Consider the following 21989-nt stretch of genomic DNA (forward strand, 5'->3'; position numbering starts at 1 on the left):
TTCATCACCACACAATTCTAAAAAGGGAGACACAAGTGGCCGTGATAAGAAAGGGTCACTGTATTCTGAAGATGTCAGCCACACGAACCCAAATGTAGACCAAACAAAGGCAAACAACAAAGCCAGTGTCCTTCCAGGTGACCAGGTGTGTGTGAAGTAGAAGTGTGTTCTCGAGGACTTGCAAGGGTCTCACCTTTCGGAAGCAGATGACCAGGGCTTTCTTACAAGGGGCTTCTGGATGGGTAAGAACCCTTAGGTTAATCATCTGGTGCTTAATCATTTTGAACCCTCCTTTGGAAGGAAGCACCAGTCACAATCAAGTATGCTAAAAGCAAAATTTTGGCTGTGAGGAAAAAGGTGACTTGTTGGTTTGTACAGCGAAGACACTAGTAAAAGGGATAAATGTTGGGAAAAAAATCAATGAAATGGAGTAAGAAAAGAAACACTTGACATAGGATTCCTTTGACCGTGCGGCCTGGCAGAGACTGCCCCAGGTCACGCAAGGATCTCTCTCCTCCCACGAAGACGACCAGACCACCAAGCAAGATCCTCTCCCTCTCTGTTCCTGCCTTCTTAAGGGGTCCTGGGGGAGGCGTGGTGAATGACCCCAGGTCGATCCCATTGGCTGAACTGCAGTAACCTGGCCCATGTTGGCTGCTCCAGGTGTAACACCCATCTCCACCCACTGGCGGGAAAATCCAGCTTTGTCCTTTGCTGGCTCTCCTGGGCATGCGTAAATGGACTTCCCAATTCCCTAGGCTACACTACCTAACAATTGCATGTTTATATTTCTCCTCTGTCTTAGCATATTGTGTTTAAAGTTCATTTTTAAAGTTCTCAATACATATTTATATCTTTTAAAATAGTTTTAGATGTTGACATTCTCCTAAACCGACTTGCAGAAGAAAGTCTCTGGGTGATGCTCAGAAGGAATGCTGATGCAGGACCCATTCAAGTTATACTCTAGTAGCTTGTGGACAGCATTCAGAATGGACAATGACAAAAAGGTGGAACAATGTATGAAAGGAAAGAAACTCTTAAGTTCAGTGAATGTGTAAATATTAATTTCAGGACAGGGTAACTGTTTATCTCCCCTAAAATATCTACAGTTTTAATTTTAGAATAAATTCACTAAGAGTTGCCTCAAACTGACAGTGATAGTTGTTGTAAAAGGAAACAATTGATCATATATCATTGTTAGTGTGGTGTGCCATAGATAAAGTCCGATTCATTACAACCCCATATCACAGAGTAGTTGGTTTGATAGACTGCAGTCTTCATGAGAGCCGATCACCACATCTTTTCCCTATGGAATCTGGGTGAGTTTGAACTGGCAACCATTTTGGTTTAGCAACTGAATGCCTAGATCTCATACCAGCTGTGCCCTGTTATTTAGTACATATTGCAAGAACATACATAAATATTTTGTTCATTTTTATAATCCCCTTTCTCTCCACAATCACTGTTTTAGAGTAGGCTTTGAGTAGATCTTCCTAACCCTACAGAGATTAAACAGATTATTGCATAAAACACTATCCATAAAATCCTTTATTGTCTGCCCTAATCACTCCCATCCCACACTTGAGTAAAACATATAGGCCAAGATACTCTTTGCTGAACGCGTTCTGCCTTTGTGTATGTGATCCTGCTTTCTGTTTGCCTGGAAAGCCTTGTACAATTTATACATATCCTGATCAATTTGTCGTTCTATAATCCTAAATTTAGAGAAGGATTTGAAACAAAGCTCTATTTATATCCCAGCAGAACAGTGTATTTTTCAAAGGTTCACTTAGCTACTACACATCTACTACATCCCACAAAGAACAGCCATGCTTTCCTCACATGTCAATAGACCATGGACAGGAAAAGCACAGATCTATTTTTACTTATATTCCTGTTCCCAGAAGCAGACAAACCTTATGCAAATGTTTGTTGAATGGATATAAAAATTTTATCCCAAATATTAGTATGCTAAATGATGCGTGAGAAATAGTAAATAATAAACGAATACTTATGACTGACCAGTGAATAAGAAGTTTTAATTTTGCTATACAAATTTATGTGGACCCCCCAGAAGACTTTACTTCAGAGGACAGCACTGAAGCTACAGCTCAGGGAGAGGAACATGTCTGATCAGAGCACATGGGAGCAAATGAAGGGGGAGGAAGAGAGAGTTGAGTGCATCCTGGCAGAACAAGCCCTGAGGACGAGATCCCTGCTCAGAGCAGCCAATGCACAGAGAGAACCATATGGCCTGCCCCACTATGAGGCACAACATCCTTCACTGACCCATAGCCCTACAAGGGAGAACACTGGAGACACAGTGTGGGAATTGCACCCATCTGACCTCACCACACTGAGGCGAAACACTAAGGGCGTGCAACAGAACAACAAGGGAGCAGAGCAAGGAAGTCCCGAGAGAATAATAGACTTTGGAGCCAGGGCATTTCACACCATCAAACTCAACCACAAAACACTCCTGAAGGTCAACAAACATTGAACTATTTACAGGCTTTTCTCTTTTTCTTTGTCCTTGGTTTTTGTTGTTATGTTTTCTTTTGTTGCTTTGTTTGGCTCTGTCTTGTGTTTGTGCGTAGTAATTTCTCTGCAGGTCTGTCTAGATAAGATAGGTGGGATAAACAAACTACAGGAGAAACAACAGGACTGATGTTTCAGGAGGACCTGGGAGAGGGGGACGTGGGGGAAAGGAAGTGGTGTTAGTAAACCCAGGGACAAGGGAACAACAAGTGATCCAAAATTGGTGTCGAGGGGGGTGCTTGATCAAGGCAAGAGGAAAGTAAAAGGAAATAGAGGAAAGAACTAGGAGTCAAAGGGCATTTATAGAGGTCTAAATACAGGCCTGTACATATGTAAATATATATATATAAATGATGACTGAGAAATAAATCTATGTGCAGATATGTATAGGTTTAGTATTAAGGTAGCAGATGGACATTGGGCCTCTACTCAAATATTCCCTCAATACAAGGACACTTTATTCTATTATACTGTCATTTCTGTCCCACTATCATGCTCAGTCCCCACCTGGGTTTCAGCAATTCCACTTGGTTACATTACCCTTCATCATGCCCTAACAGACCTCCTACACCCTCCTCACCACCGATTTGGATCACTTGTTGTTTCCTTGTCCCTGGGTTTGTTAACACCACTATATTTCCTCCCCTCCCCCTCTCCCATGTCCCCGTGGAACTGTCAGTTCCATTGTTTTCTCCTCCAGATTGTTCTGCAGAAATAATAACATGCACAAAAACAAGACAGAGCAAAACCAAGCAACAATATACAACAAAACAACAACAAAAACAAACCAATGACAAAAAACAAAACACAAGAAAGAAAAGCTTGTAGTAAGTTCAAGGACTATTTGTTGGCCCTTAGGAGTGTTTTCCAGTCCAGTCTGTTGGGGCACTGTGCCCTGCCCCCAAAATCCACCTTCAGCATTCCCTGGGACCACACCGGTCTGTTCCCTTGCCATTCTGTTGCACCCCCTTAGTGTTTTGCCTCAGTGTGGCCCGATCAGATCAGGCGCAATTCCCACACTGTGTCTCCGGTGGTGTCCCCTGCAGGGCTATAGGTCAGTGAGGGACATCAGGTCTCATAGTGGGGCTGGCCATATGGTCCTCTCTGGGGATTGGCTGCTCTAATTGGGAACATTGTCCTCAATGCCTGGTGGGCCAGGATGTGCTCCACTCTCTCCTTCCCCTTCATGTGCTCCTATCAAATATGTCCCTCTCCCGGAGTGGCAGATTCAGTGCTCTCCTTTGAAATAAATTATTCTGGGGGGAGGAGCAGGTGTCCACATAATAGTTGGGATTGGGGCTGGCCCCTCAGATCTCTCCACTGGTTCCCTACTCCATGCCGATATGTTGCATTAACATCTTGGAGCACTGGGTTGAAGTCTGGACTCTCTTTCCCTGTGGAGATATAAACAATCACTGAAGACAAATGGGTGCATAAGCAAACGTGGCAAAGAAAGCTGATGGTGCCCAGCTATCAAAAGATATAGTGTCTGGGGTCTTAAAGGCTGGAAGGTAAACAAGCGGCCATCTAGCTCAGAAGCAACAAAGCCCACGTGGAAGAAGCACACCAGCCTGTGCAATCATGAGGTGTCAAAGGGATCAGGTATCAGGCATCATCAGAACAAAAAAATCTTGTCATAGTGAACGAGGGGGAGGCGTGCGGAGTGGAGACCCAAAGCCTATTTGTAGGCTACTGGACATCCCCTTACAGAAGGGTCTCAGGGAGGAGATGAGCCAATCAGGGTGCGATGTAACTATAATGAAACATATACAACTTTCCTCCGGTTCCTAAATGCTCCCCCCTCCCACCCCCACCCATGATCATGATCTCAATTCTACCTTCCAAGTTTGGTTAGACCAGAGGACGTACACTGGTACAGATAGGAACTGGAAACACAGGGAATCCAGGGTAGATGAGCCCTTCAGGACAAGTGGTGTGAGTGGTGTTACTAGGAGGGCAGAGGGAGAGTTGGTTGGAAAGGGGAACTGATTACAAGGATCTACATGTGACCTCCTCCCTGGGGGATGGGCAACAGAAAAGTGGGTGAAGGGAGACGTCATTTGGTGTAAGCTATGACAAATAATAATTTATAAATTATCAGGGGTTCATGAGGGAGGGAGGAGTAGGAAGGGAGGGGAAAATGATGAGCTGATGCCAAGGGCTTAGGTGGAGAGCAAATGTTTTGAGAATGATGAGGGGAACGAGTGTACAAATGTGCTTTACACAATCGATGCATGCGTGGATTGTGATAAGAGTTATATGAACCCCCAATGAAATGATTTAAAAAATAATTTAAGTGGACATTAAAAATGTAATCCTAGTGATTCACAGTTGTTACTTTAAAACTCTTTATTATCAATTAGATAAAGGTTTAGAGAGATCATCAGTATTCCAGTCAAAGACTCATATGCATTTTGTCTCATCTCACTGACAGCAATCCCAACAATGTAACGTCATTTATCCTACTTCCTACTTATGCTTCCTGGGTCCATTCCTCTTTCATTCCTAACCCTTCTGGACTTTGTCTTTGCATAAATGCTGCTCTTTTGATCTCAGATGGTTGATTATTCGAAAGCGTGTGTATCCCTCTAGTGTTATTGTTTCTCTTGTAGACCCATCTAATCTTTGATCAAAAAGTGAGTTTAGATCAAATCTTGAAGGGTGATTTAGAATCAAACTCTTGAAAGTTCCACCTATCTTTATCTGACCAGAATTCTTTATCTTTTCTATGACTTGGAGGTTCGTGCCACATTTTTCTTCCAGGCTTGCCAGTACCATCTTCAACAATCTCTTTCAGAGCTGCAGACCACCTAGTTCTTCTGTTCTCAGGGTCATGGAGACTTGTATGTTTATAGTTCATTAGTCTACTGAACAAAGTGTGAAACAACATTCTTAAAAATAAAAGTCTACGTACTTGACTTAATACATGTTACATCAAGACTATGCATAGCATACCAACTGGCAACATTTTTGGAAGGAGTTTAAATTTATGATGGTGTCATTTAATAGATTTTCTTAAATGGCAGAAATCTGAACAAAGGACAACATTATACACAATATTATTTACTTTAAGTTTTAGTAAAAACTTATCTTTCCTGGAATAGGGACTCAGGTAAAATCATGCTTCCCCAAGAGCTACTCAGTCTTTTGTGAAAGCAGGACCTTGCTTGAGAAATCTTGTTTTCCTGAGTTTTGTGCTGTGCTTTTCTTTTCCAGAATGGCTATTAGCAGGCTTTGAAGACCCTTCAAGTCAAACTTTAACAAGCCTGTGGCTCAGATGAGGTGGTGAAACTTTCAAAATGAAAAAGAAAAGCAATAACATGTATAAAATACATATAAACTTACTAAAATGTCTCGGGAAAATTATTTCTTACTTAGAGTGGAGTGCACTTATAAAAAAAGACTTTTAGATCATTAGGAAGACTTTGGATGACACAGTTGGAGCTGCAAAGTCTAGAGAAAAAGCGTCATTTACTTCTGAGTTCTTTTTGTAATAGTAATCAGAATGTGTGATGCCAGCATTGGATCTATATTCAGATTATATGTGCTCAATTCATTGACAACAAGCATGGGTTTGCACCAGCAAAGTTAGACACTGTTATTTAGCAAATGTCAGGAAGGAACTCGTTTTACTAAGGGTCATTCCCCTTCAAAGTGATCCTCATTTCGAAGCATCCTTACCAACAAGACCCAGGGCACACCTGATCAACAAGCTGACCACCCGAGTCACTCTGTTCCTACCTAACATGACACACCTTTCCGTGTTGGAACTAGGCTACAGAGAGCAGAGACATCAGCAAATAAATTCTCTTCTCAGACCCAAACCAAATCCCATTGAGCAACAAATAAAAACCTAAAAGCAACCCTGCTTCACTCCCTTTAAAGAAGCCATCACTCACACCACATTTATAGAGGACGGATCAGTAGCTTCCTAGGACATGATGAATGTATATTCAAAGAATGAACTACCAACTTTCAGAAACTCAGAACTGAGCATTTCATATAAAAACAACCACCACCATGATTTTTGTTAGTAACGCTGTACTAGACCATAGTGGGTTATGGTCCTGCAGAGGACAGATGTCTTGAACTCTATGCTATGCTTGGTAGCCAGGACATATATAGTCTCAAAGTATATTGTGCCAAGAATGACGCTGGTTCCTCATCAAAATGCAAATTCTGTATGCTTAAGATAGAGATCTTACATTGCTAGAGTGGGTCTCTGGAATACATATGCAGCATCCCACTCCTATAAAGATTTACGGTCTTGGAAGCCATCAGGTGCACTTCTACTTCTTACTGTAGGCTTGCTCAGAGTTGGAATCAACTCGATGGTGGTCTTGTTCATGTGTGTGTGTGATTCTTACATGTGATCAAATTAGGGAACTGCATATTTAATGAACTCTGGATTCTTTAAGATTGTCTTAACTATAGCCTTTATCTATGGGCAGAAGTTACCAAAAATCCTCATTCATTTGCAAGTCACCATTGACCATTAAGTGTTTTGCTTCCACTGAAGCTTTGGTATTAAACACAGCCATATGTTGAAGAGCATACTTTATAAAATTGCTGTAGAGCTCACAGGTCATTACTTTCTCAATGTTCCTTATGTAAAGGCCCTTGCATCAATTTTTTGCCCCCGACACTCAAATTTTAAAAGTTTGTTTCTCCTAAGTAACGGATACACTTTCATTTACTAGATAAGGAAATTATGTAACACATCAAAATATTGTCTTTCTCTAATGCAGTGGATTGAGTAGTGTTCCCAGACCACCACCAAAACAAGCGCCCCCTCCAAAAAAAAAAAACCCCAACAATAATAAAACAAACAAACAAACAAAAAAAAAACGACCACTCCGGACCACTGGATGTGATCCCTCCTGGTATCGCTACTCTCATTATTGGTCCTGAGGCGCTTATCTGTCCTGGATTCCCTGTGTTTCCAGCTCTTACCTGTACCAGTGTGCATGGTCTGGTCTAGTCGGATCTGTGAAGTAGAATTGAGGTCATGATAGTGGTGGGGAGGAAGCATTAAAGAACTAGAGGAAAGATGTATTTTCATTGGTGTACTCTGACTGGTTCATCTCTTTCTGTGACCCTAAATTTTTAATATCCTCTGATTTGTCTTAGATTGATGTTTCTCTCTGTTTTATATAATCATTATTGCTAGATCCTTTTTGTTTGTCCTTAGCTCTTGTTTTAGAACAAACAACATGGAGGAGGTGGTGGTTTACTGACATCCAAAGAGAAGGAAAAAATTCATTGTGATGGATATAAAAAGTAAAGGTATGCTGGGTGTTGGACCCAGCAAAACAAAGGTACTACCCTGTATGTACTACCCTGGAGAGAAGTATGGTATCCATACTGTATACACTGTGTGTATTGAAGAGAGGTGTGGCACATGTACTGCATACACTGTGTATACTGGAGATAGGTATAGTATACATAATATATGCAGAGTGTGTACTGGAGAGGTGTGGTATACATACTGCATACACTGTATATACTGGAGATATATATAGTATATATACTGTATGCATTGTATGTACTGGAGAGAGGTGTGGTGTACATAGTGTATACACTGCATGTACCAGATAGGTATGGTATACATACTGTATACACTGTATGCACTGGAGAGAGGTATGGTATATGTACTGTATGCTCTGTATGTACTGGAGAGAGGTGTGGTATACATACTGCATGCACTGTATGCACTGGAGAGAGGTACAGTATATGTACTGTATGCACTGTATGTACTGGAGAGGTATGGTATACATACTGTATGCACTGTGTATACTGGAGAGAGGCATGGTATACACACTATGCACTGTATATACTGGAGAGAGGTACGGTATACATGCTGTGTGTACTGGAGAGAGGTATGGTATACATACTGTATGCACTGTGTGCACTAGAAAGAGGTACGGTATACATACTGTATGCACTGTATGTACCGGAGAGGTATGGTATACATACTGTATGCACTGTGTATACTGGAGAGAGGCATGGTATACACACTGTATGCACTGTATATACTGGAGAGAGGTACGGTATACATGCTGTATGTACTGGAGAGAGGTATGGTATACATACTGTATGCACTGTGTGCACTAGAAAGAGGTACAGTATACATACTGTATGCACTGTATTACTGGAGAGAGGTATGGTATACATACTGTATACACTGTATGTACCAGAGAGGTATGGCATATGTACTGTATGCAATGTATGTACTGGAGAGAGGTATGTATACATACTGTATGCACTGTATGTACTGGAGAGAGGTATGGTATATACAGACATACAGAAGTAACACATTCTTTTGTTTGCATGAAGGGATTGAGAATCTAATGAAATCAATGTAACCCATTCTCCCAAACAGTGTCTATATGCTCAGCGTCAAACTTTTGCATTTAATTTTAGAGAGTTAAACTTCTTTACAGCTATTGGAAAAAAATAAAGCATAACTGATTGTGTTTCACAGTGGCTCTTGACTTTTTATTAATCATTTTATTGCAAGCTCTTACAGATCATATACCAATCCATAATTTAATTAAATCAAGCATAATTGTATGTTTACAGCCACCATTAGTTTCAAAACACTTTCTTTCTTCTTGAACTCTTTGATATCAGCTTCCCTTGATCCCCTTCCTTCCCCACTCAACCCCCCAAGAACCCTTATTAATATATTATTATTATTATTATTTTCCTGTATTTTACACCATCCAATGTATCCGTTCTCCTACAATTCTGTATTCATTCTCCTCCAGTGGGTTATACAGTCATCACTGCTACTAGCTCCCTCTTCACCCCTCCCCCACTTCCCTTACCCTCAGGGAATCATTCCCATTACTGTTTCTGAAGGGTTATCTATCTTGGCTTTCATGCATCAAATGATCTTAATTATACAAATGAACATATGCGGATCTAGCAAGATTAATGAGGCAAGACTAAGACTATCGTAGGAAAGAGAGGAAATATTAAAGAACTACATCATGAGTGCTATACCGCATCCTGGATATACCATCCCTTCTGTGTGGAACTGTCCAATTATCTTACAGACGGGTGTTTGAGTCTACTCTACACTACATCCACACCCCTTCACATAGATTTGGTTGCTCGTTTCTGAACTTCTGATACCTCATCCTGTTGACACCTCATGATTAGACAGGTTGAGGTGTTTCTTCCATGTGGGCTTTATTGCTTCCCTAGGGGCAAAGGACCAACATTGGGGGAGGGGATGGGAAAGAGGGGGTGGGGAGGGGAGTGGCCAACTAATAATGACAGGGACAGGGGAATAGCAAGAGTTCTAAAATTGACGGCGAGGAGGGTGTAGTGCTCCTGATCATGTCTGACCAATTGAAATATGTATCCAAGAGGAATTACTGAAAGGTGAACAATGGGTAGACATGATAGTGGGGCGGGAGGAAGGAAAAAAGAACACTATTTCTGTCAAACTCTAACAGTTTCTCTTTATGTTTGACAGCCTTCTCTAAGTCAGACTTAATTCGAGATTCTTATAGAGAAGAAGGTCCTTAGGGGAGAGATCCACCTTCCCAGAATTCTCCATCCCTGACATGAACTTCTTCAGCAGTGTCTGGCTCTTGTTTGGGTCACGTTGTAAGATGTCCTGTTCTTCACGAGTACATACCAGAGAGCCACAAACAAAATGAAAAATAAAGAGAGAAAAGAAGAAGAAAGTAAAACTTATATCTATAGGATGGTATAAATACATATATGTATATATGAATATATATATATATATTTGTCTATATATGTAAATACAAGGAAGCAGACGGTCTTTGGGCCTGTACTTAAATCTTACCTTAGTACAAGAACAGTTTGTTCTAATAATGTGGCACTGGATGATACCTTCGTGACACGATTGCTGAATGCTATTGACTTTGAGCAGGGGTGTGGAATTAATGCAGTAGAGTTCATAGACAGTTTCCTGATGGAGGTAAAGAGAGCATGACTGGAAATAGGAAACAATAGGAAATTGAGGGAGGCAACTATGACATGAAGCTGACCTGGGCTAGAATAGAAGCTTTCAGAGCAGAGAGGACAGGCAGAGAGAAATGTATTTCTCCTTAACGAGCCGATGGACTGTTCATAACAAGATTCCCTGGGCTGTACATCTTCATGGGAGCGCGGGCTTCAGCTTTCCCTGGGGAGTTGCAGATGGGTTTGATCTTGCTTGTTCACAGCCTAACAATTAACCCATAGTGCAACATTAAACTCAGCATGCCAGCAGGCTCCTTTGATAATCCTTTCAAATTCTTCAAAGTGGTTGGAGCAGCCAAAAAAAAATTTTTTTTTTGCATAAACTAAGCATTCATTGATATATTAAGGTCCATGTTTTTAAGAAGCCTTCATATTTTGTTCCTCCATAGATTACATAGTTCCATTAGGTCTTTATAAGGAAAGAAATATGTTATAGAAAGTCTGAACGTGAAAAGAAAATCTGATGCGTAAAAGAACACCATAGTAGAGGATGAAATAATACAGTTGGGAGCATCAAGCTTGAGGTAGACAACTACTCACCAGCAGAGGGAGTATGTTAACTGGATTTTCAATAGCTGTAAAATTTCTCACACCAGTGATCAACTAATATAAAAAGCTTTACTCTAATAGACTGAAAAATCAAAATTATAAAAGAGTAACATCTACGTTGGCCAGTGGGATTAATTACATTTCTTCAGGAACATTTCTATATCGCACTTTTATGAAATTAGGCATGAGATTGGAATTGGAAAATATAAGAAAATGTATTAAAATTATTTTATCCTTGCTGGCTGTTGTGAAGTTCATAGATTTTCTTGCTGTCTGCTAAGATCAAGCAAATCATGTTTGATTTTCAAGAGCTGAAGTGTGGTAGCATAGATGCTCACATGTTTTGACAAAAGTATAATTTTTCTACAACTTATAATTTTTGAAGAAGCTGACTTATGAGCCACACTGTCTTACTTTCAGGTTCATTAAACTATAAATCAACTTAAAACAAGTAGCTAACTTTATGCAATATTTTTGTTTACAACAAAAGCAGACTGGCTTTAGAACAGGTTCAAACCACTTAACCTGTTAAAATTAGTTCAAAGAACACAGTAAGAGTACTAGCACCCAGAGATTCAAGCAAACTATCAATTGCTTTGATAAAAGTGTTTAGATATATATATTCAAATATAAAGAATTGTCTGATACAGTAGAGATTTAATTTTTGTTCTTATGATATTCATCATAATGGGAAGATATTAACTAACCTTTGGTTAAATGAAGATGAACTTTCCAGATAGGGGAAATCTCAGCAAATTAAATTTTTGTATAAAATTCAAGTTTGTTTCTTTGTAAAAAGAATTTGAAAATCCAATGTATAATGTACCTATTAGAACATTGTTGTACTTGAGGTAATTAGTTTATTGTGCCAACCTGGCCAATAAACACGTGTGGAGTTCATTGAAGGGCACAGGGATAAATGGCTTGGTGAGTCTCGCCTTTCTAGCTCTCCGGTCTCTTGCTTTGTGATGGTCGGACCAGGGTGCAGCTGCCTTAGCCAGTTCCCTGCTTCAGCTGGCAAGGCTCACTTCCTACAAGACATCCCCAAGGAGAAGCTGCATGGACCTACCCCGATGCAGCCCTGGGAGCTGGAGCAGCCAGTGCTGAGATGCTTACACATTCACTGACTCGGCTTTCCTCCTGCAGTTGGCAGCATTGTGCGTGTTTTGTGGGATAGAGGAGGACTTTGTAGATTGGTGTCAGACATATGGTGTTGGATTTGTGGGCTTGGGAAGCACTGGGTTGGGATGTTTTCTTGACGTGCACTTAACCTTTATATAAACCGCTCTCTTATACATATGAGTTTCTGTGGATTCGTTTCTCTCAAGTACCCAGACTACCACATACCCTTAGAGGTTGCCACCTTCAGAAAAGGTTGGAAGGACCTTTGTGGGAGCACTCCCTTCTAACAACTGCACCTGATGTGCACCGGACACACAGTTACTGTCTCCTGGGGTGTCTGAGGTAAAAGGGGCCTTTCAATCTATCGGGATCAAGGTGGATTGGGTTATGCAACAGAGCGGTCCAAATGCCGCCAGTGATGGCTAGGCAGCATGGCTTCATGGACTGCCTTTTGGTTGCAGAAAAGAGGAAAGAGTTCCATTATTTCCAGGTATACTGAGCTCTTCAGGGGTAGCAGAAGAGAAAGCAGAGGATTTTATGACCCACCAAGAAGATTTCTGGAACAGCCACCGGGACCATAGGAGAGACCCACAGGAGGAAGAGGGGCGATTATGGAGCTGGGTGTGGAAGTATGTATGATGGAACGTGATGATGAGGTGATGGGTATGATGGTGATGATAGTAATTGTGGAGATGGAAGAGGTATGGGAGGAGATGGTTATGGTGGTGCTGGCGATTCAAGTTAAGGTTTTCATGGCGGTCATTTTGGACCTATGAGAGGGTTGTCTGTTCATGCAACTGAAAATGATATTACTAAGTTCTTCTCACCATCAACCCCGGTACAACTTCATATTGACCTTGGAACCCAATGGCAGAGTCACAGGAGAGGCTGTTTGTGACGCATGAAGATGCAGTAGCTGACACCTCTAAACATAAAAATAACAAACAAACAAAAGAACGTGACACCACTAAACATAAATATAGCAATGCTGCACTGAACTCTTCATGAATTCTACTCTGGAATGGGAGGTTCTGGAATGGGAGGCAACAGCAAAGATAGGATGGATAATTAGGGAGGGTATGGATCTGTTGGAAGAGTGGGAATGGGGAATAATGACAGGGAAGGATATGGTTCTTCTTTCTGAGGACTTGGGTGGTTGTGGCCGTGGTGCCTGAGTGGAGATGAATGATGGGTGCTGACATGTAATCAACCACATGTAAGTCCTGGCCACAGTATCTGGTTTACCAGCCATTCTGACAGATTTAATTTCTTTTGTATTTTAAGAAATTTTCGAGGAATTACTAAATCCAAATGAAGGCTGAACATGATGGTGGGACAAGAGAGAAGTAAAAGGGAAATAGAGGAAAGAACCAGGAGGCAAGGGACACTTATAGAGACCTAAATACAGGCATGTATATATGTAAACATATATAATATATAATGAGAGGGGAATAGAACGATGGACTCATATCTGTCTGTTAAGAATTAAGGTTGCAGATAGACATTGGACCTCAACTCAAGTACTCCCTTAATGCAATAATACTTTGTTCTAACAATCTGGGTGCATGGGCAAGTGTGGTGAAGAAAGCTGATAGTGCCAGGCTCTCAAAAGAGATAGGGTCTGGAGTCTTAAAGGTTTGAAGGTAAACAATCGCCTATCTAGCTGAGAAAAAACAAAGCCCACATGGAAGAAGCACACCACCCTGTGTGATCATGAGGTGTCAATGGGATCATGTATCAGGCATCTAAGACCCAGAATAAAACCATACTCAAGGTGAATGGGAGGGGGGCCATGGAATGGAGACTCAATGCCCATCTGTAGACAATTGGACATCCCCTCACAGAAGGGTCACAGGGAAGAGCCAGTCAGGGTGCAGTATAGGACTGATGAAACACACAACTTTCCTCTAGTTCTTTGGTGCTTCCTTCTCCCCACTATCATGACCTCAATTCTACCTTACAAATCAGATTAGATGCACACTGCTGCAGTTAAGAGCCTGCAACACAAGGAATCCAGAATAGATAAACCCATCAGGGCCAACAAGGAGAGTAGAGATACCAGGGGAGGGTGAGGGGGGAAAGGGGTAATTGATCACAAGGATCAACCTAGAACCCCCTCCCAATGGGATGAATAATGGAAAAGTGGGTGAGAGGCAATGGAAGGACGATGTAACATATGGAAAAAATAATCTATAACTTAACAAGTGTTCATGAGGAAGGGGGAGTGGGGGAGGGAGAGGGAAGAAATGGGGAGCTGATATCGGGCTCAAGTGGGAAGAGAATGCTTTAAAAATGATGATGGCAGCATATGTGCAAATAAATGTGCTTGACACACTGGATGAATATATGTATTGTGATAAGAGATATAAGAACCCCTGATAAAAATGTTTTTTTAATAAAAATGTTTTTAAAAGGAAAATAACATGGCTTGGGTCAGGCACCCCTTAATGTTCAAAGTAACATCATTGCTTTTTAATACTCTAAAAACATCTTGTGCCACAGATTTACCAAATGGAACTTGTATTTGATCTCTTAACTGCTGTTTCCATGAACATTGGTTGTGGATCCAAGCAAGATAAAATCCTTGACAACTTCAAAAAGTAAAAAAGAACTTTTAAGACTTTGCTAGATGGAGGGAATGTGTTTTCAAAGATATTATTTGGGAAAGCAAAAGACTGGTGAGAAAATATGTTTTTGGTAGGTTTTATTTGCTGTATACTTTGACTTAAAATTTTATATTCAAACCACGGATGCTGATACTTTTTATACACTAGTTACTTTTCAGCATGTGCAGACTCCGTAAGATTTGGGTTAAAGCATTTTGTTAGCGCTACAAGTAGTGGTGTAGTGTAAATTTTAGAGGACAATGGCTCACCCCTTCATAAACTGAAAATCTTAGACATCTGGACTAGTGTTTGAAGAGTAATGTATACTTTCTTTAATTTCTACTGGATAATACTGTAAGTACAAATAAAGCCTAAAAGTGAATTTAGGTGGATTCAGGAGTATAAATCCAGCTAATTCTATATTCTTTTTCAAATGTCACTCATCAACAATGAAATGATTATCTAAGAGGTATCTGGACTTAGGAATATTGTGGAGCATGGGAGTGCTGGAATTTTAAATTCTAGCCTTAAATTTTAGAATATATTCCCCTCAGCACTTGACCAAAATAACCAAAAGGTTTCTAAAAAGTTATAGAGTTGCACATTGTCTCAAGGTGTCTTAGAGTAGGTTAAGGTTCCCAGTGACATGAAAATTCAGTATATAAATATATAGTTATTTACTGTGGAGCGTATTTCACAAATGTATCTTCAGTCTCCTGCCCAGTAGTTAAAACATGATTTAAAAATAATACTATAAATGACTCTTTAAAAGATGAGCTCATGCATCATTTTAAAAATGAATAAGATTTTTGCATCTAACATCTGCTTGGAGTTTTTAGCATCCTTGTGTTAAATATGTAACAAGGAGAAAGGTGCTTTTTACTTTTATCCCATTGATCATTATGGATTTATTTTTGCAATGTGGTTAAAATGGAAATCTGTGAATGTGAATCGAGTTATCGAACTTAGTATTTGCTTTTGCTTGAAATGTTATTAATGTAATAAATATCAATGTGTTGTGTGGGGGTGGTGGGGATAAATGTTGTTGTTGTGTTGTTAAGTGCAGTTGAGTTGCTTCCAACTCACAGTGACCCTAGGTACAACAGAATGAAACACTGCCCCATCCTGTCCCATCTCCCCAAATGTTCTTATGTTTGAGCCCATCAATGCAGCCACTGTGTCAATCCATCTTGGTTTGATCTCTTTTGCTGTCCCCACTACATTTCCAGGCATGATGTCCCTCTCTAGTTACTGGTCTCTCCTGACGACATGTCTGAACAATGTGAGACACAGTCTCACCATCCTGCAAAATACCTGCTAAATAAACAAACAAACAAACAAACAAATAAATAAAGCATCCTTAAGGTTGGTGGTGGAAGAAGTGGAAAAATAAGAATCAGGAAATGGAAGCTAGAGCCAATTGAAATTAGTTTTTTGACAGCACAATCCAGAAAGCTTATACATTTGCTAACGTTGTACCGAAATTTGACTTTGACTTCTTAAAAGACAGAATAGAACAAAACAAAAATCTCACTGCCACTAGGTTGATTCCGACTCAATAGGACAGAGTAGAACGTCCCCTGTGGGTTTCTGAGACTGTAACTATTAAGAGGAGAAAACCTTATCTTTCTTCTGTAGCGTGGTTGCATGTAGGAGAATGTCCACTTCAGCTTCTAGTCGTCTGCTGAATTCAGTTCCTGAGCTTGTAGAGGCCTCTGCTTTGCATATTGGCTTCCCCCTGTGTGTTATATTTGTGATTATTCTGCTCGTTTGATAACTCGGATGTGAGGAGATTTAGTATCCATCCTTCCTCATATGGTCAAAAATTCCTATTTGCAAAAGGGGTCATATTTCCAGGTCCACGGGTTGTCATTTTAACACATCTTTGGAGGGGTACAATTTAATCCATAACACTCAACAAATTATTTCTTTTTTTCCTACAGACATTATTTCCAGCTACTAATGAGTGGGCGGGGGGAAATGGGAAAGAGATGAGGCTTTCTACTCCCATAAAGAGTGACAGTCTCAGGCTTTGCCCTGAAATAGACATTCTCCTGTATCTATAACCTGCACTCGGCTATCTAGCCTCTTCAATGACGAGAAAATCCATTTCTCGTCTTTGAAACGACTTACTTCTGACTCTTGTTTGTGTTACAGAAGTACCAGGTGATGAAGGCATTGGCATCCATTTCTGCTATGTTCCTGGGCCTGGAGAACTGATGGGTGGCCTTGAAGGGGACTGTTTCATGTGACACAAACACCTTGACCTCAGCGACGAACAAAGGTTTGTGTTTTGAACCTATCCAGGGGCATCAGGGAAGAGCCACCTGGCACTTTGCTTTCATGAAGATGAACCCATTGCTGTTGAGTGAATTTGGACTCCCCGATACCATGCAGGACAGAGTAGATGTGTCCTACAGGATTTCCAAGGCTGTTCATCTTTTTCTTCCAGAGTTGTTTTTTTAAAAACATTTAATTGTGTTTGGGGAAAGGTTTATAGAAGAGATCATGAGTTTGACATTCAACAATTAATACACATTTTGTTTTAGCTCATCTATTTCCATCCCTTAAATGAACTATCACATAGTATACTTGCTCCAAGTGCTTCTTTCCATTCCACCTTCTTTTTTAAAACAAATCATCTTGTTGGGGCTCTTATAGCTCTTCTCACCATCTATCTATCCCTCCCTCTATCCATCTATATCCATCCATCTATCCATCCATCCATCCATTTTGTCAAGTTCATTTGTACATTTGTTGCCATCATTTTCAAAACATTTCCTTTCTACTTGAGCCCTTAGTATCAGCTCATCCCCCCTCCCTCCCTCCTGAACCCTTATTAATTTATATATATATATTTTTTTCATGTATGTGGACTGCTGTCTCCCTTCACCCACTTTTCTGTTGACCATGCCCCAGGGAGGGGGTTATATGTAGATCATTGTGATTGGTTCACCCTTTCTCCGCCCACCTTTCCCTTCCCCTCCTGGTATCACTACCTTCATTGTTGGTCCCCATTCCACCCTCTTTCCTAATCCTCTGTACTTTGCCCGTAAGCAATTGCTGCCTTTTTGATCTGACATGGTTGATAATTCTAACGGAGGAGGGAGTTCCATTCCAGACAAGAAAGATGACTAAAGGCCATCGTTCTGTGGGTCCCACTGGTCCCCAACCAGCTAATCAGCCTATTTCCTCTGTCTTTTTTAATTTGGGGTTTTGTTCTGCATTCTCTCCCACTCTTTCCAGGACGTTCTCATTCGATTCAGAGCAGTAGTAAGTGGTATGCAGGCACCATCTTGCTCGTCTGGTCTCAGGGTTGTGGGGCATGTTCCGTTAGTCCAGTGGTCTGACTGTTCCCAGGTGCTTTTTAATCTTTGTCACTCTTTCTTTCCTCTGGACAAGGAGAGTCCAAGAGTTACGCCTTTGATAGAACTTTCATGACCCTCATATGTACTCCCCAATCTAAGATGTGGAACCTTGTGTCTGTGAACTGTGTTATGTTGATTGACCTTGGGAGTCCCTTGAGAATATGTTGCGGAGGCTCCAAAACCTGGTGTGTATTTGTCAGTGTTAGTGACTACCTCCATGGCTGTCAAGATGAGCCGACTTTGAAGCAGCAGCCGAGACCCCCAAGGATCTTGGGAGAGCACTTCCAAGATTTCTGTCTAAAGTGGCGGACGGGACCAAGACGAGATTCATCACAGACTGTGGTATAAACACTCAGAGGAGAGACACTGAGATGACGAGGGACCTTCTTATCTGGCCTGAGACCATGAGCTGTAGGACAGCGTGGCAGGTGGGCTGCCTTCCTGGCCCATGGAGCCAAACCCAACGTACCATGTGACTGAGAGACTAAAGATGAGAGAGAGAATTGACTTCCAAGTGGCTAAGAGGCTGAGAACCTGAGTGAGACTTGGTTGCCAGCTGAGGAGGCCAATGACTGTTTCCTTATTGTTTGCTGATTCTGACTTATTGCAATTTATTAACTTCCCTAACACGACCCTTTAGTTGTGAGTATTGTTTGTGAGTTCTGTGGGGCCATTGCACTGCATTATTGAACCCAGCGTAAATTTGGAGTGGGAGGAATCGTTGGTGTCAGAATAGCTAAAGAAGAATGGGCCATGGAGGTTTGCCTGACTCCTGCCTGTGGCTTGGGGAAAGCCAGAGGTTAGCTAGGGCCCTCCACTGCTGTTTATCACACAGGTGTGCTGATTTTTACCAGCTATAATGCCACATTTTCATTTCTCCTCATTATTTATTGAAACAAAAAAGAAGCAACTTAAAGCTACCCTGAAGAGTTCATTCGAATACATTCTTATTTTTCTTTCTGGGATCCTGTGAGTAGCTAGCTCTGCAACGATGCCGACTCTTTTGATGAATTTCTAGCCCATTAGGAAGTCGGCCTTGCTTAGGCTCTAATCTCCATTAAATTCTATGTTGGCTTTTCCAGACCTCTGGAATTGAGTTGAAAACAATCATAGACAAAAGTAATGAGAAAGATTCTGTCCCTTAGATGTTTTTTACGGCGCCACACTGAAATAGTGCTGTTTTTCTGGACTCTTTTCTTAAAACTGCAGCAGAGCTGACAAAATCGGGGCTACTATTAAGAAGGAAAAATACTGTACTCCTGTGCTTTCCCCCTCAAATTAAACCCTGAGTTTCTGAGTGAGCCCCTAGAGGCGATTAAACATGAATAGTGCATCTGTTCAATGAGATGCTTCACAGTTAATAAGACTGCAGTTGATGGTATATCATTCCCCTGTCTGACCATTATAAAGCATTCCATACTTTAAAAAATACCGTAGGAAGTGATCATAAAACTTCGCCATTCTTATTAGCAGCTCTTTGTGACTGCCTGTTTCTCTTAGCTTTGGGGGCTTCCTCCTTTTGATGACTTAGTTAAGGTGCCCTCGATTCTCGGAGGATGGCCAAGGAAGTGCCATTTCAAAAAGTTACTAACTGCCCTCTGTGTAAAATTTATAGACTTTAAACCCGGTGTTATAAATTTTTTACCAGGCAAAAAGATCAGTAATATATAAATATTATGGTAGATAAGTTAAGAAAATAATATAAAATACCAGACCCCAAATGTTCTGATGCTGTCATCATGTGGCACACAGTGTACTTGTATTAGGCTTTTTCTCTTTCATGGTTCACTTTCAACTACTGGGGAGATTACGTACCATGAGAATCAGACCAGAATTTGTGATTCTCCTTGACACGACATTGAATGAAGAAATAAATGTGGCCTGAGCAAGCTGCAGACAGAGGCTCAAAGAGTAGATTTACTTTCCAAAAATTGTGACAGTTATTCAGTAACATTGGGGCTATTCATTAAATGCAATGCCAATAAAAGTTAAAAAAACAAAAAACAGAAAAGGAACCAAACATTCAGAAAGTCTCATTTTCTCATTGAAGATTTGGTTAAATCTTGTTTCTGGTTTTTTTTCCCCCTTTTTCTTTGGCACCTCAGTAGAACCAGTAAGGTAAGGTAAAATATGGTAAGGAGAGCTTTCCTACATAAGAATAGCGCATTTTGTTAAACTCAGACTCTTATTTGTAATTGTCTAATCAGTCCACTGGAGCCCGGGTGGCACAGTAGGGTAAGCATTGTGCTGCTAAGCATAGAGGTGGTAGTTCAAACCAACCAGCTGCTCCCTGGGAGAAAGATGAGATTATATGCTCCTGTAAGATTTACAGCCTTGCAAGCCCTAAGGTGCCATTCCAGTTCACCCAGAGGTGCTTTGAAGAACAGCCTGGCAATCTATTGCTGAAAAATCAGCCACTGAGCACCCTGTGAGCACAGTGCTATCTGGCACCCATGCAGCTGCCAAGAGTCAGAATCTAGTGGAGAGAAACCAGTCGATTGGCCCCTGTGCCCTCAGTTTGAACAGGATGTCTACCATCAGAGAGGGCTTTGTAGGTGGGTGACGTGTGCAGTTCATCCGGACAGCGGAGCCGTGGGTCCTGTGGGTTCCCATCTCTATACTCCTGGGACATAGTCCTGGGTACTGACAGCTGCTCATTTCCTACCAGGCACTGGTGCGCACCAGCTGCACATGGGCTTGTGCCTCAGGCCCAGAGCTGGGGGGCTAGAGACACTTAGGGGTGCCTGGGAGGCTCTGTACTCCCTCAGTGAATCTCCCTGTGCCTGGCAGAGGGAAACACTTTCTGTAACATAGAGAAATACTGCAGCGGGTCAAGGGAAGACTGCAAAAGAAAGGAAAAAACCTTTTGCCAGTTTGGGGGACAAGTTTCTTTTCCACTGGGCCTTATGAATTACCGTGTATACTTGAGTATAAGCCAACCCGAATATCAGCCGAGGCACCTAATTTTACCACAACTGCATTAAAAATGTGCTGAAAAAACTCGGCTTATACTCGAGTATATATGGTATGTGCTGACTGTTACACAATAGATCTCCTGGTCACCTCCTTGCTACCAGGCATTTCCTTCTGAAATGTATGATTGATTGGATAAAAAGAAATACAATTTTCTCTGTTTTGTTTATTTCCCAAGAGTCTGAGGATTTCAATGAAGTTTCTCACTGGCCAGTTAGTTATAGGAAGGCAAGCCACAAAGTATTGCGGTCATACATGTACAGGTTTATTTCAAGCAAAATGTTATTCAATGTGCCTTTGCCATCAGTGGATGCCTGCAGACAAGCTCTCTCAGTAACTCAATTGTCGGAGCCTCATTAGGGTGCCTTCAAAATAGAAGTCCCACCACGCAATGGCTTCCAAAGCTATCTGCTGGGCCAGGTACATTCCAAACAGAGAATCCAGCTCAGAAGTTTATGTCAATTGTGTTTTGGGAGCCCAAAGGATTAATCTTAATAGATTTGCTTTATTTTTTTCCTCCAATTTATTTTGATATTAAAAGGTACAGTCAGCATTTTTGTGCAGAGAAATTATACATCTTTTTTAAACATTTTATTTTTTAAATTGTGAGTTAGGTGGGACTTACATTTAACACAATCAATTTTGTACCCAACAACTGAAACCCCCTGGCCACTTAACCATCCCTCTCCCCTGTCCCTATAACCATCAAAGTTTGTTTCCTGTGGGATCAGCATAGTATTCTCCAAATCCAACCATGAGGGGCTCCCCAGTCTCTTCACAATACATAGCATTCCATTGTGTGGCTGTACCAATGTTTACTTGTCCATTC

General features: G+C 41.1%; 1 pseudogene; it reads left to right on the forward strand.

Moving 5' to 3' along the window:
* Window positions 1-13388, forward strand: part of LOC142451736 (heterogeneous nuclear ribonucleoprotein H3 pseudogene) — an 85478-nt pseudogene extending 72090 nt beyond the window's left edge.
* Window positions 13389-21989: the final 8601 nt, after the last annotated feature.

The sequence above is a fragment of the Tenrec ecaudatus genome, chromosome 6 (assembly GCF_050624435.1).
Source record: "Tenrec ecaudatus isolate mTenEca1 chromosome 6, mTenEca1.hap1, whole genome shotgun sequence".
Classification (NCBI taxonomy): Eukaryota; Metazoa; Chordata; class Mammalia; order Afrosoricida; family Tenrecidae; genus Tenrec; species Tenrec ecaudatus.